Raw genomic sequence first — 16,090 nt, forward strand, 5'->3', positions numbered from 1 at the left:
GATTCCTTTCCTGCCACAAAAACTTAACCCTAACGTGTCTGTAGGGTTTTAAAAGCACTTGTCTCCTACAGCTGAATGCAGCAGGAACTATAAATGTCAAGAAATTAAGGCACAAAAACCTCATAGCAGTATAATTTATTTTTGTGAAGATATAGTTACTCCCATTGTGGGTAGATGCAGAATAGGAGATTTACAGACAGACATGGGGAGTACTTTATGCCTGTTCATGTTTAAGTTAAGCATGCTTTATATCTGCCTTTGCAGTCAGTGGGGAGAGGATGGTGAAGTTTGTCATACTTGAAAAAAGGTATTTTTTGTTCTAACATTCTGTCTTGGAGAAGGTGTTCAGTGTATACAAACACAACAAAGGCCAGGGTACCTCCTCCATATCAAGCAATATTTTTTGGAAAACAAACAATATATTACAGGCATTAAGTGTTCATCTGGCAGGTCATCTTCTAATTTAAACGTTACATCTAACACTGTCATATAGGGACTGCAGGGCTTTAAGTTTCTTTACAGCACTTAGCATTAACAGTTTAATGTGTCCTGGGAAAGACTTCAGGGTTATCTGTTGTTCAAATAGATTCCAGTACCAAGAGAGAGCACCTATCGGAAGCAAGGTACATAGCTTTAAATGGAGAAACTGATCACTAGCTGCAAACATTCAGTGGGAAAAGCTTGAAAGTGCAAAGAGAGAAAAGAGCTATTATTAGACAGACAAATCATCAAAATTCATGTTCAAGAAGTTATACCACCTATGTTATATAAAGAGGGAGGGAGTGAAAAGGACAGAAGGAGGTAAAACTGGGAAAACATTTGATTCTTCTGAGAAAATCGCCTCACAGATATTTTACTTTCAGTTTTTCCAATGTAGGCCAAAGTTTTTCTTAAATATTCATTCCTTCATCTCAAAGAGTACAAATAGTGCTGGCAAACACCTTTGCATGATTCAATATAGAACATTTACCTTATTAAAGACTGAAGACATGTTAAAGATTCAAAACGAGATGTGTTTGTTAAAAAGTAAATGTAGCCAATAGAGCAAATGACTGTTCTGAAACAGTCATTGTAGTACACTATATTTTACAAGACTGTAGGAAAGGCCAGTTTTCTGCATCCACATGTGGAAGGAACGTTTCCCTTCCATTTTTCCTCTCCCAAAGCATGGCTAATGTGTAGTCTTATAGAAATGACTGTAAATTTCTTAATGTCACTTAATACTCACTATTTTGCTTTCTAAAAATTTAATCATTTGCATTACCACAATCGTCCTCTCCAAAGTTTGTGCTGCAGATGGTTGTGCCTCCTTGAAAGATAGTTCCCTCCCTCCCTCTGAGTCTTTCCACTGCCCTGCTCTAGCCTTTTATTTAGGTTACATTTATGTACTGTTTGCAAATTGAAAGTTGCTTAACTTTGTTTTTCAAACAAGTTTCCTTTGCAGGCTTCTGCATAAGCTTTCAGAGCTATTGATCACTGAGTCAAAGGCAGAGGAAGGCCTAAGCAGCCTCTGGCTAGGGAGCTTGTAATCTCTTTATCCTAAGATGGGTGGGGGGTATTTTCCCTTAGTGAACTTGAAAGGATTCCTCACATTCTGCTCTCATATGCACACAGTGCATTCACTTTCCATTTTATACTTTCTTTTTCTTGTTCTTTTTTTCTAAACTGAGTCCTGGATACCAAATGAAATTTTGATAAAAAAAAAAAAAAGTTTGGAATAATTTAAAGACAGAAAAATAGACATTTTCTTCACAAACAGCCTTTTAAACATTTAAAATAGTCACATGGAAAACCAAAAGTTAATCCCTGTGGATTCAAGAAGATAAGCTCCTTCCTTTGCCTCCCTTGCTGGCATCTCTCTGACTTAGTTGAACAGAGTGTACATGCTTTCCTGTCTGCACCCTGATGGTGCTCACTGTGGTGTTCTTGAACACTTTCTTTGGAGATAATGAAAACTGCTTAAGGAAGAATATTTCAGGGTATTGAGAAACATTTTCCCTCACAATCTTATGCCTGCATTAATTTATTTCTTACTTGGGAAAATAAAAAGAAGTATTACAAAGCTTAAATGTTGAAGTGTCATAAAAAATGTTACAGAGAAATTTTATTTCAGCTGAAGAATATGAGTCAAGAGGAAAGTCACGAACTTTATCAAAAATGAACTTTAAAAATTTGACTTTCACTGGACTCTACAAGCCAAGTCATGTCACAGTTCAGTCTTCTTGGCAAGTAGAAATGGAAAGATATAATAAAGTTAAAAATGGACGGTAATGGCAGAAGAGATGGGACTGTCTCTTTCTGCGCACGTAAAGATCATATCATTAGACCTGAGTCTACTTCTGAACTTCTGGGGATTCCAAACCCTTCCTGCTGGACCAGTCCAAGAACATGGCTGTGTTACCAAAGCAAACCCATGCTTTATTTCTCCAAGATACTAAGATCTCAGATGTCTGAACTGAGTGTGGTCCTACAAGTCAGTTGAGAAAAGGCCCATTGAAACAGCACAATTCTTTCCTAACATGGATTAGCAATTCACTTGCATTCAAGATCGGGATAGTTTTCTTCAACACAACTTCATGTTGCCATGTGGACTGTGTTTTGCAAACAGTCTATGAAGCAAGAATGCTGGTGGACTCTGAAAGAGACTAAGCAAAGCACAGGTGGCCCAAAGATGTCAAGTGCCTACTGCACAGCTACTGTTCACTCAGAGCCCCCAGATGGTGTACATCCTCTTGTACAGGACAATGTAGATCTGGATTTTATGCTGGGAAATTCTGTGTAACTTTGCAATCGGAGTTCATGACGTTAGAATACAAATTATTCATGAGGTCGTCTTAGGTCATTTTAGAACTGTAATGTCTGGCCTACAGGCGACCTCTGGAAAAAGCAAAGAACAGAGTCACATTTTCTTTACAAGTTTCTGTCACTATCTGAATGGCTGCCCCATACAATGCCATGCCTGGATTAATTTCCTTCTTTCTAGCTTCTCCCATTCACTTTCTTTCCCTTAAAATATTTTTATACGAACATGGGTTGTGTCTGTTAATTTCATTAGCAAAGAATTAACATCTTCTCTTCAAAGCATCTTCAACTACCAAGGAAGAAAAGCTGAGGATTCTGCCTCTGAAGTTGCCCTCTCAGGAGAGTTCCTGCTTCAGAATTCTGCTTCAGTTAAAGCTCAGAACTTGTACTCAATATTTACTAGCTCCAATCTTTTTTAAAAAGTTTTCATTTCAAGGCCGGGCGTTGGTGGCACACGCCTTTAATCCCAGCACTCGGGAGGCAGAGCCAGGCGGATCTCTGTGAGTTTCGAGGCCAGCCTGGGCTACCAAGTGAGCTCCAGGAAAGGCGCAAAGCTACACAGAGAAACCCTGTCTCGAAAAACCAAAAAAAAAAAAAAAAAAAAAAAAAAAAAAAAAAGTTTTCATTTCAAATTCAGTGGGTTTGATTCGATGTGAGTAACCAAAATATGCACCTAATTCTGAGAAACAGATAATTAAACTGAAAAAAGAAAGCAAAGAAAAAAAAAAGCATTACTTTTTGGTAGAATCTATAATTTCCAAGCTTTTCCATGATTCTGTGTCAATGTTTACAATTTGGATGAAAATAAATAGTAAGTTTTAATTATGCTTTTGGAAAGCCTTTTAAGAAACAAAGCAATTTGTAGACATTTAACTGGTCTAATATTTTAAGTATTTCCTAATTAAATATGCATTTTGAGTATCAGAGTTCTGGCATTAGGTTTTTCTTAATATGTGTTATTTTATAACCTTAACAAATAACTTAAACTCCCTGGGCATTATCTAGTTTCCCAGCAAATAAAAATTCCAGTTTTTCCCACTTAATGCTGATATAGTAGGAAAATGCATGCCATGACTTATCATTACAGTGCATACATTAGTATATCAGATTTCCTGATGATGGCCATTCTAAACCATGTGAGATGGCATCTATATTACTTTTAATTTGTATTGATCCAATAACTAGAAATGTTGGTCACTTTAAAAAAATCATTGGTCATTTATATATAATTATCTGTTCATTTTTTAGGTTAGCTTTTCTTTTTTCTTTTTTTTTTAACTTTTTTATTAAGAAAAATTTTTTTATTCATTTTACATGACAATCAAAGATACCCCTCTTCCTTCCTCCCACCCCTCCATCCTCCCCCTCCCAACCCCCCATTCCCTCCTACAAGATTAACCCATTTGTTGAATGACAGTTTTGGTGTGCCTGCGTGCGTGCGTGCGTGCGTGCGTGCGTGCGTGCGTGCGTGTATGTGATTGTGTATATTCTTTGCAGTGCTCTGTAAATTCTGGACACGAGTCCCTTGTTTGAAGAATATCTGGTAAAGCTTTCCTGGCGTTCTAGGGTTGTCTGTCTGCTCTGCTGACAGCTTCTCTTCCCCATGTGTGCACCCTTGAAGCCAGTTCCTGTGGCTGTTAGAGTACCATTCAGCATGGTCTTGTGTAAACCTATACCTTCAAGTTCATTTCCTAGCTTTTCCTCTAGTAGTTCTATCATTTCAGATTTTAAATTAGGGTCTTTTAGTAGAAGTGGGGTGGGTATCCCAAAACACACTTGGCTCAAAGATATTACAAAGATACATAATACATTATGTTGTTTTAATAAAAAAATGAAACCAAGTGTCACCTATCCAGTAAATACTCATGGAGCTGAGGTTTTATAAAACTCGTGTGAAATTAAGGAAGTCTCACTACACTATAGAAGGGTCTTTTTAGAAATGTTGTAGAGGAGGAATATTCTGAGATCCCCCAGAAGCACACAGGAAAAATTATATTCTGTTGGTACTGTAGTAATTAAGAATTTGCACAACAGAAAAAAAAAACAAACAGAAATTAGCTCAAACAATAGACTAAATAAAATACACTTGGGTCTTGAAATTGTATTCATTAGATGTGGATGAAAAGGGACTCTTAAAATGTAGCTGTGTGTTCAGCTTAGTCATGTTCACAAATAGAATTATATTGGGAAGGGGTGTTAGTGTGGCTTTAGTATAATTGCAGCATAACCCCTACTCCTAGTCCCCAGGTAAGCTATGCCAGAGGTGCTAGTAAGTGGTTATTAAGTGATTCTGTTTGGTAATGTGCTGTCCTAAAGTTAACACAGTGATAAGTAGGAGAAAACAGTGACTTGGGTAAGGGGTCTATGCTTCATGAAACTTTAACTGCTCGAACTCCTAAAAGCCTAGGACTTAACGGACTATCATTGAAATCTTAGGTTGATTAAAATATTGGGAACCCAGTGGGATGGTCCTGATTCATGGCAACTGCCCCAGCATAGGCATTGAAGTGGAACCTTTGCTTCAGAGTACAGTCTGTTTTGGATTTTAAAAAAACATAGTGTAACTGTACTAGTTGAAGAGGAATGGGAAGGCCTTAGATGAACTAAATTAAGGACCATAACAGGGAAACTTGCAAGGTACAAGCTGAAAGATAATGTAAGACTGCTTTAATAGGTCAGGATTCAGTAGTGTGAGGCTATTTGAGGTTGGATGAAAGAAAAGTTTGATCCCAGTAAGACTATTCTATATTCAGAGAGTAAGAGTTAGTTCACATTCTCTTTGGAGAGCCCACTAGGCCATGTGGGAGTAGCTGTGGATGTCTGGGCTGAATCATCAGTTTAGTCTGGATAATTGCTAAGAAGGAGCAAAAGCACATCGAATTTAGGGAAATGTGAATACAGGAAACTAAGCCTTGGGAAAATGCATAGCAATTTAAGAAATTGGTGGAAAAATAGAAATGGAGACTTTCAGAAGTTCTGGGGGTCTTCTCTGTATTTGAAGGGCTTCATTTGCTAACAGTGAAGGTTATACCCTCTCTTCAAAAGTGGGGGGTGGTGACAAAGGGAAAGGGAGGGAGCATGGTGTGCTACAGCTATAAATTTTACACATGCAATGGAAGAGGAGAGAGAAGAAATAATAAGACATGGATAAATTACAACTGAGAGCCAGCATGGTCATCCTAACAGAGGACCTCATAGGACCACTGGTATATAAATAAATAAAACACGTTGAAAACACAAAATAGTGTGACACAGTATCTAAGTGAGTTAGTTCTATTTTGCAGTAATTTTAAGAAACATCAAAATATATAATGAGACAATGAAGTCTAAAGTTAAATATGTCCATTTTGGATTATTAAAACATCCTCACATTTTGAGCTTTGAGAATTATTAAAGCATTATCCTCATCTGAAGGCTGAAGTATGTATTGGATGATGGCAAGTCATGGGATATTTTGTTCAGTGATAAAGTACCAAATAAGTAAATCATCTGAAAATAAAGACTGTTGTGTTTGAGACTGAACTACATAAGTTTCAAATAACAACAGGTGGCTGAAGGTCCAGACACCATGATTTGAAGTTCTAATATCTAGTATTTTGAAGTTAGAATGCAACCATGGTGAATAAAGCTCCTAAAGACACCATGCCATTTTATTAAGGATGGAATATATATGTATGTGTATATGTTTGGGTATATGGGTGGGTGTTTCTTTGTGCATATTCATGCAAGAGAGAGAACTTAATGGCGTAGAGAAGAATCTTGTTCGCCTTAGTGTAGATAATGTGAAAGCATAGTGTAGGAGAGAGGTGAAGAATGCTTAACCATCCTGGGAATGGGTTCCCTGTAGCACAGAAGTTAGGGTTAAATCTTGTGTGGGAACTGAGGAGAACCAAATTTCAACTATGAATTGTTCTCCATAATCCTCTAGCATGATGAATGGTGGTGACTCTTTTGTACCCTAAGCATTAATTGGTCAGAGAATTTCAAGGGGATATACATACTCTTTCAATATACATGCTTTCTGATCAATTGCAATTTTGGGGTGGGGGTATTGGAAGCAAAATGGTCTAACATCTGTAGACAAGCAAGAGTAAGTTTAAAATAAGCCTAAATAAAAATTACCATAGGTTCTTAAAACTGTGTTCATGAGATATATATGAGAAATTGACCAAGGCAACTGTTTGGAGTTTTATATTTGATTTAGCTCTTTTCTAACAAAGTTACATTGAGCAAAATGCTTTGGAATGGCTCCAGTGTGGAGGGAGGCCCCGTCTTTTATACTCTGTGTCTGAGCATAGTGAGAGGATGTTTGTTTTGGTGTGTGTAATGCCTTGAGTCATGAAAAAGCTAATGTTTTTCTTTGTTTTCTCTACTTGTGTAGACTGGTAATACTTTCAAAAATAATCATCCATTCAATTTCTAGTGTCTTTGTAATTGGTGTGCTACAACTGAGATCCTTGCATGTCAACATCTCTCCTAATTATTCAGGCATCCTTTTGGCTTAGTAGTGTCCTTTTGTTGTTAAGTACTGTCATCAAACAATCATCTTCATAAAAATAGAAACATCTTTTTGAACTGCAGCACTGCTACCACAGGGCTGTTTTGATTCCCTGAGACAGTTCTTCATATCTTATGAATGGGGTGTCTGCTGAGCCCTCTCAAGCAGGAGTTAGAGATGGCATAACCTTCAAGAGCCCACCCTTAGTAACTGACTTCTACCATCCAATTTCCCTTTCTAAAGGCTTCACAGCCATCAAGTAGCAGTAGAAATTGGATATCAAGTGCTCAAAATATAGTTATAAGGAGGATATTACAGATTCAAACCAAAGTAGATACAAATTCCATTCAAAGATTTAGTAGAAAGAATTGTTAAGATGTGACATCAGCATGAAGCCAGACAAATGCATATGTGATGTTAAAATAGAAAATATAGAAATCTCTTTGTGTACTTGTGAACTTTTATATAGGGCAATGGTGAGATTTGAAGTAAATGATGAGGAGAAGACCTTTTGTATAACTGGTAATTGATCAATAGGATGTCTGTATGAAAATAAAGGGAGATATGATTCTTGAATTATGGTGAGCAAGAAAATGACTCAGGCTGACCATTATTTAATAAGGACTCAAGACATCAGTATTTCTAGAGAATAATGCAAACTATAATGTCTTTCACTTTAGCAGAGAAAAACATTACTTAATATGGTGCAAACCCCACCATTTATAAAGGAAATTAAGGAAAAGGCTAACAAATTGAACTTCATTAAGCTTAATAAGTTCTATTCACTAAAAGACATCATTAATTAAGTAAGAATGATAGTAGTTCAGTGTCATAGAGAATTGGAACACCTATAATCAATAAATATCTCATATCCAGAACAAAAAGACTTTCTATAGATCAATAAGAAAAAATACAACTTAAAAATGACTGTAGTCGGGCTGGAGAGATGGCTCAGAGGTTAAGAGCACTGACTGCCCTTCCAGAGGTCCCGAGTTCAGTTCCCAGCACCCACATGGTGGCTCACAACCATCTATAATGAGATCTGGCACCCTCTTCTGTATACATAATAAATAAGTAAATTTAAAAAAAAATGACTGTAGTCATTTCACAAAGACATTATCTTTTAGTCAATGAATACTTAAAAAGACGTTTAGTCATTCTATTAGTTACTAAACACAAATGAAAGTACAATGATATTTCAGAACACTTTATAATAGTTACATTTAGTTAATTCATTAATACTTTTCAACACAGGGTTTCTCTGTATACCCTTGGCTGTCCTGGAACTTGCTATGTAGACTAGGATGTCCTTGAACTCACAGAGACACCCCTGCCTCTGCCTCCTGAGTGCTGGGATCAAAGGTGTGCACCACCACTTCCAGCTAATGTTATATTTTAAAGACTAGCATTGCTTCATGTTCTGGTTTTATTTCTGTTAGTGTGATAAAATACCTTGACAAAAAAGCAGCTTAGAGAAGAAAGGGTTTATTTTAGCTCATAAGTTCAAGTTACAGTCTGTGATAGCAGAGAAGTCAAAGTGAAGGCAAGAACTTAACAAGACTTAGCCATGTCTCCTTTGTTTTCCCGAGCAGAAACAAACAAATGCATGCATGCTTCTTGTTCACTTGCTCATGTGTGCTTATGTCAGTTTCTATACTCTCACAGTCAGGACCCCTTGCCTAGGGAATTGGTGCAGCCCACAGTGGGCTGGGTATATTCACATCATTAATTTAAGACAGTCTTCTATAGATATGCCACAGGCAAACCCAAGGCAGACTATGTTTCATTGAAACTCTCTTTCAAAGTGATTCTAGGTTGTGTCAAGTGCAGTTGACAACTAATGCTAACTACCTCATTTCATATCCAGTGTTAGCCTGTATCTGAAGTAATTTTGGGACTCTTAAGCAATCTTCTGGGAATATGACAGACTCAGCACTAGTTTTTAACTACAATTAATACCATTGTTAGATATACATACATTTATACTAAGAACTCTACCTTCACTCCTGGGTATGTATCAGGAAGAATTTGGGAATATGTATAGTACAAAATTTGTTTAAGAATGTCACAATAATAACCTTTAAGAATTCACAGGAGAAATTTCAATACCTCAAAATAAATTTGATGTCTTTCTACAGTAGAATGGTGAATGGTTTATGTTGTATTAATATAATGAAATATCAAATAGCAAGAAAAAATTAACAAATGTAGTCATATACAAAAATTGATAAAGCACGTAAACACATTGAACATTAGAAGTCAGACACAGAAGAATGGGTACTGACTAGTACCACCCGATAAAGTTTGAACAATTGGTTGATCTGTGCCAGACATAAAAATGGGAAAAGAGAAGAGGGTTATATGGTACAAGGCTTAAAAGAAGATGATCATATTCTATTTTTGATGTGGGTGTATTCTACATGAGCATTTATTGATCTGGACATCAATTTTGTAGATTTTAAAAAACAAAATAAATGAGAAGAAATTAGAAATCACTATCAGTAAAGTTTTATTAATGGACATCAATTTTGACTTGTTTCCTCAGTCATGCCTACAGCTGTTCTTTTTTACAGTAATAAAGGTGAACATTCCATTTTTATGATTGGGTCACTTCACATTTTCCTTGTTCCTATTTCTAACACTTTGTCACAAAATACACAAACTTGCCTACAGAGTTGAAATTGTTATTTTTAGAAGGCAAGTTTATTAGTAATAATTAACCTACAAATAGTAATGCCTCAAGCAAGAGTGTGCTTGTTTCTCTGTTTATCTGTCACATATACAGCACCTGAGGTCCACATATCAAGGCTCACTGGACATTCTACTCTTTAAGCCCCAAGAGAAGTTGAGCATGGCCCTTGTCCTGATGTCTCAGTAAGGACACAGTACTAGGTAGACATGTAGATGAAAGGAAAGGGCATAGGACAAACACAGAGGCAAGCAGACCTGTGTTATATGAGAGTGTCCTCTAGATCTGATATGAGTTTTTCTAATTTTCTATAACACATGCCACACAGATAATGTATGGGTCACATTGTTCTCTACAACCATCATTTTAGGCCAATTTAGAAAAGTTCCAAGCTGCCGAGGTGGTGGCGCACGCCTTTAATTCCAGCACTCGGGAGGCAGAGGCAGGCGGATCTCTGTGAGTTCGAGGCCAGCCTGGACTACCAAGTGAGTCCCAGGAAAGGCACAAAGCTACACAGAGAAACCCTGTCTCGAAAAACCAAAAAAAAAAAAAAAAAAAAAAAAAAAAGAAAGAAAGAAAAGAAAAGTTCCAAGCATCAGAATGTGGTGGCACATGCCTTTAGTCCCAGCACTTGGGAGACAGAAGCAGGTGGATTTCAAAGTTTGAGGCCAGCCTGGTCTACAGAGTGAGTTCCAGGAAAGCCAGGGCTACAGAAGAAACCCTGTCTCAAACAAACAAAAACCAAACAAACAACAACCCCCCCCCAAAAAAAAAGTAGTTTTCAGCTTGTTTCCTCTCACCTTTGTAATATGTCTTCTGTGAGGTGCTGTCAGCTTCACGGCAGCCAATGTGTCCATATCAGCACGGTCCGACAGGGAAAAACCACCTACTGCATCATTTCCTTTCATTACTAATCCAATGTAATCTGTATTGGGCGAACAAATTTCATTGAAAACTTTTTCAAAAAGGTGAGTAGAAAGCTTTCCAAATAAAAAAAGTGGATATATATATATATATATATATATATATATATATATATAATTTCCTTACCTAACTAGACTAGACATTTCAATATAACTGTCTTTGATGGCCACCTCCCACTCCTCAGTTTCCTGTTGATCTCTAAAACTCACAATCTTCTAAGTTGAAATGAATAAATCCCTAGTTAAATGCAGGAAAACACAAGCAAACAAACAAAAAAGGGGAAGAAATGTATAAATTCTTTAAAGCAATCCAAGAAAAATTCAACAAACAAATCGTTAAAGGAAATGAATAAAACTGTTCAAGACCTGAAAATGAAAACAGAATCAATAAAAAAAAAAAACCCAAACTGAAGGAATTCTGGAAATGAAAAATTTAGGAATTCAAAGAGGAACCACAGAAGCAAGGTTCACTGACCAACTACAAGAGACACAAAGAGAATCTCAAGCATTGAGGAAAAGAAAGAAGAAATGGATACATCAGTTAAAGAAAATGTTAAATCTAAAGAAACCCCAACACAAAACATCTAGGAAATATGGGACATTATGAAAAGACTAAATTGATGAATAATAGGAACAGAGGAAGGAGAATTTCAGCTCAAAGACCCAGAAACTATTTTCATCAAAGCCATAGAAGAAAATTTTCCTCACCTAAAGAAGGAGATGCCTCTAAATGTACAAGAAGCTTACAGAACACCAAATAAACTGGACCAGAAAAGAAAGTCTCCTCACTACATAATAATCAAAATACTAAACATACAGAACAAAGAAAGAAAGGGAAAAAACAAAAACAAAGAAACAAAACATAATGGCAGACATACTAGAATTATACCTGACTTCTAAGTAGAGACTCTAAAAGCCAGAAGGGCCTGGACAGATATGTTGCAGACTCTAAGAGACCTCAGATGTCAGTCCAGAAAACTATATCCAACAAAACTTTCAATCACTATAAATGGAGAAAATAAGATATTCCATAATAAGGAAAACTTTGAACAATGCCTATCTACAAATCCAGCCCTACAAAAGGTGCTAGAATGAAAATTCCAACCAAAGGAGATTAACTATACTCATACTACACCCATGAAAACACAGGGAACAAATAGTCTCAGACCAGTAAAATAAAACAAGGGGAACACACACACACATACACACTCACATACAAAACACACCATTATCAACACTACTACTACCATTACCATTACCACCAACCACCACCACCACCAAAATAACAGGAATCAACAATCATTGATCATTGGTATCTCTCAATATAAATGGTCTCCCCAATAAAAAGAAACAGAATGAATATGAAAACAGAACCCATTCTTCTGCTGAATCAAAGGAACACACCTCAACATCAAGGATAGACACTGCCTCAGGGTAAAAGGTTAAAAAAAGATATTCCGAGCAAATAGACCCAAGAAGCAAGCTGGTGTTGCCATTTTAATAACTAACAAAATAAACTTCAAATAAAAAGTAAACAAGAGAGATAGGGAGGGACACTACACACTCATCAAAGGAAAAATTCACCCAGATGAGATTTTAAGTCTTACATCTAAGCGCCAACAAGGGCACCCATGTTTGTAAAAGAAACACTCCTACAGCTTAAATTACATATTGGCCCTCACACATCAATAGTGGGAGACTTCAAAACTTCACTTTCACCAATGGGCAGATCATCCAGACAATAACTAAACAGAGGAATGCTGGAGCTAAGAGACATTTTACACAAAATGAACCTGATAGATATTTAAAGCACATCTCACTCAAACACAAAAGAATACACTTTCTTCTCTGCATCTCATGGAACTTTCTCCAAAACTGACTACATACTTAGACACAAAGCAAGTCTCAACAGATATAAGAAAATGGAAATAACTTCCTATATCCTATCAAACCACCACACATTAAAGCTCGATATCAATAACAACAGAAAGCTTATAAACTTATGGAAAATGAACAATTTATATTGAATGAAAAATGGGTCAAGATAGAAATTAAAAAAATAAGACTCTCAAGAATTGAATGAAAATGAATACACAACATACCTAAACTTCTGGATACAATAAGAGCAACTATAAGAGGCAAGGTCATAGCACTAAGAGTCTTCGTAAAAAAGATGAAAGATCTTATACTAGCAACTTAATAACACATCTGAAAACTCTAGAATAAAAATAAGTAATCACACCCAAAAGGAATAGATGGTAAGAAATAACCAAAATGAGGGTTGAAATCAATAAAATACAAATGAAGAGAACAATATAAAGATTTAATGAAGCAAAGAGTTGGTTCTTTGAGAAAGTTAAGATAATGGACAAACCCTTGTCCAAACTAACTGAAAGCCAGAGAAAGAATATCAATTTTAATGAAATCAGAAATCAAACTAGGGACATAACAATAGACAGAAAAAATCAGGAGAATATGAAAAAAATAATTTAGAAACCTGTGCTCTACCAAATTGAAAATTCTAAAAGAGATAGATAATTTTATCAATAAGTTCAACTTAACAAAGTAAAATCATAATCAGATAAACAACTTAAATAGACCTATAACCTCTAATGAAACAAAACAGAAGCAGTCATTAAAAGTCTACCAATCAAAAAAAAAAAAAAAAAGCCAAGGGCCAGATGAGTTTAGTGTAAAATTCTACCAGACTTTCAAAGAATTAAAGCCAATACTTTTCATATTATTCCACAAAATAGAAACAGAAGGAACATTGCCCAACTCATTTTGTGAGGTAATAGTTACCCTGATATATGAGTGACATAAAGACCCAATAAGGAAAGAGAACTACAGATCAATTTCTGTTATAAACATAGGTGCAAAAATACCCAATAGCATACTTTCAAACCAAATCCAAGAACATATAAAAAGATCATCCACCATGATCAAGTAGGCTTCATCCCAGAGTTGCAGGGATGGCTCAGTATATGGAAATCCATATATAATGTAATCTACTTTATAAACAAACTGAAAGAAAATAAAACACATGCTCATCTCATTAGATGCAGAAAAGACCTTTGACAAAATCCAACACCCTTTCAGGATAAAAAAAGTCTTAGAGAAATTAAGGATTTAAGAAACATATCTAAACACTGTAAAGGCAATTTACAGCAAGCCCATAGCCAACACCAAATTAAAGGGAAAGAAACTCAAAGCAATTTCACTAAAATCAGGAATATGACAAGGCTGTCCACTCTCTCAATATCTATTCCATTAATTATTTAAAGTCTTAGTTAGAACAATAAAACAATTAAAGGGAATCAAAGAGATACAAATTAGAGAGGAAGAAGTCAAAGTATTATTTACTGATGATACGATAATATACATAAGTAATCCTAAAAATTCTACCAGAAAACTCCTACAGCTGATAAACACTTTCAGCAAATTAGTAGTATACAAAATTAACTCACAAAAATCAGTATTCCTCCCTCCTATATACAAATGATAAATTAACTGAGAAAGAATTCAGGAAAGCAACACATTTTACAATAGCCTCAAAGAATATAAAATATCTTGAGGGTAACTCTAACCAAGCAAGTGGAAGACTTGTATGATAAAAACTTCAATTCTTTGAAAAAAGAAATTCAAGAAGATATCAGAAGTTGGAAAGATGTTTCATGCTGGTGGATCAGTAGAATTAATAGTAAAAATGGCAGTCCTACCAAAAGCAATCTACAAATTCAAGGCAATCCCCATCAAAATTCCAACACAATTCTTCACAGACCTTGAAAGGACAATTCTTAACTTCATATAAAAAACAAAAGCAAAAAAAAAAAAAAAAACTGAGATAGCTAAAACAATTCTGTACAATTAAAGAACTGTGGAGGTCTCACCATCTTTGATTTCAAGTTATACTACAGAGCTATAGCAATAAAAATCAGTTGGTATTTGCATAGAAACAGATATGTTGACCAATATAATCAAATTGAAGACCCATGTATAAGACCACATGCATATGGACACCTGATTTTTTTTAAAATAAAGAATCTAGAAGTACACACTTGATAAAAGACAGGATCTTCAACAAATGCTGGTAGCCAAGCTGGATTTCTACATGTAGAAAAATGCAAATAGATGTATACTTATTACCCTGCACAAAACTTAATTCCAAGTGAATCAAAGACCTCAACATAAAACCAATTACAATGAACCTGATATAGGAGAAAGTGAGGGACTAGACTTGAATGGATTGGCACAGGAGACAACTTCCTGAGAAGAATACCACTAGTGCAGGCATTAAGTTCAACAATTAATAAATGGGACCTCACAAAAGTGAGAAGCTTCTATAAGGCAAAGGACACCATCATTTGTTAAAAGGTGGAAGCGTATAGAATGGGAAATTATTTTTTTTAACAACTCTACATCTGATAGTGGTCTAACATCCAAAATATACAAAGAATTCGAGAAACTAGATATCAAAAAACTAAAACAACCCAATTTAAAAATGAGGTGCACTTCTAAAGAGAGAATTCTCAACAGATGAAACTCAAAAAGCTGAGAAACACTTAAGAAAAGTTCAACATCCTTATCTGTAGTTTTTTTTTTTTTGTTGTTGTTGTTTTTACTCTTTGGGGGACTGTCACCCAGCTCCCAAATAAATACATGGAAAGTTATTCTTATGAATACCCCACCTTATCTTGGCTTGTTTCTCACCAGCTTTTCTAACTTAAATTATCCCATTTCTCTTTAACCATGTTTTGCTTCTGGACTTTTTACCTTTCTTTATTCTATATATCTTTGTTTCCTTCCTACTTTGTGGCTGGCTGTGTGACTGTGTGACTGGCCCCTAGAATCCTCCTCTCCTCCTTTTCTCGCTCCTCACCTTCTTTCCTAGATTTCTTCTCCTATTTATTCTCTCTGCCCCCCAGCCTGACCTATTTCTCTCTCCTGCCTACCTATTGGCTGTTCAGCCAAGTGCAGGGCTTCATTAGAGGATTGCTTGAGGTTATCAGGTGATTGAAAAAGTTCTGCACTTGACTGTGCTAGAAGAAGGTCTTTTGCTCCACCCCTTGGCATTCCTATAAAAAAACCCTTTAGATAATGATCCAGTCCCTCTTGAGGCTATCCTGTGCTTCTATCTATTTCTCTCCCCTCTATCCTTCTATCTAAATGTTTCTCATT

The sequence above is a fragment of the Peromyscus leucopus genome, chromosome 10 (genome assembly GCF_004664715.2).
Source record: "Peromyscus leucopus breed LL Stock chromosome 10, UCI_PerLeu_2.1, whole genome shotgun sequence".
In the NCBI taxonomy this organism is placed as follows: Eukaryota; Metazoa; Chordata; class Mammalia; order Rodentia; family Cricetidae; genus Peromyscus; species Peromyscus leucopus.